This window comes from Helianthus annuus, chromosome 11, assembly GCF_002127325.2.
Source record: "Helianthus annuus cultivar XRQ/B chromosome 11, HanXRQr2.0-SUNRISE, whole genome shotgun sequence".
In the NCBI taxonomy this organism is placed as follows: Eukaryota; Viridiplantae; Streptophyta; class Magnoliopsida; order Asterales; family Asteraceae; genus Helianthus; species Helianthus annuus.
The window spans coordinates 168,197,063-168,197,807 of record NC_035443.2 but is presented as its reverse complement, the minus strand read 5'-3'; the positions used below and the strand labels follow the sequence as shown (position 1 = coordinate 168,197,807).

General features: G+C 34.5%; 1 non-coding gene across 1 annotated transcript; it reads right to left on the bottom strand.

The window, feature by feature from the left end:
* Positions 1–71: 71 nt before the first annotated feature.
* Positions 72–154, bottom strand: TRNAL-UAA. Its single transcript has one exon. It is a non-coding gene; the product is annotated as a tRNA-Leu (tRNA).
* Between the last annotated feature and the right edge of the window lie 591 nt (positions 155–745).

The window sequence follows — 745 nt, the reverse complement described above, 5'->3', positions numbered from 1 at the left end:
TCATAATTAATTATTTCGAAACAAACAAGATAAATAATTTAATTTTAACACTTAACTAAAATAGTAAAAAATGGTGGCTGTGGGGTTCGAACCCACGCGCACTTGTGTGCAGAAGATCTTAAGTCTTCCCCCTTAACCACTCGGGCAAACCACCTATTGACTTGTGATGTTAACTACTATTCATTCCTTTAACTCTATAATTTGTGTTATTTGATCAACCTTAGCACTAATATTGTTCATCAATAATTTGTTGTTATATGCATCCTCTCTTACAAACTTGTTGATACGAACTTAATTTGGGTGCAACCAGCATTTGAACTTGATGAACATGTAATTGTTTATGTGCTTTAGTGGTAACATACATTCATTCCCCGTTTGATGTCTGGCTTTTGTTGCTTACTGCATTTTGTTGACAAATATAAAAATATAATGAAATTCGTTACAGAGCCGGCTTAATGAGTATTGCATAAGCATTGAAGCACATATATTAAAAATTTGTTTAGAAAATTTGTTGAATGGAGTCTACTTTAGTTCGTTTTAAATGTTTTTGTAGGTATATGTTATCTAGTTAAACATTCTAAACGCCTCACGCAGTCGGCGCACAAAGATCCAAATGACGTGAGCTTAAAGTAGATGGTTGGCTCTAATCAACAAACGGCATTTGGTTATGCATTAGATAAAGTGGTCGTCAGAACGACTTGATGTCTGGTAACGATACAAATCGTTGAAAAGGCATCAAGTCGCG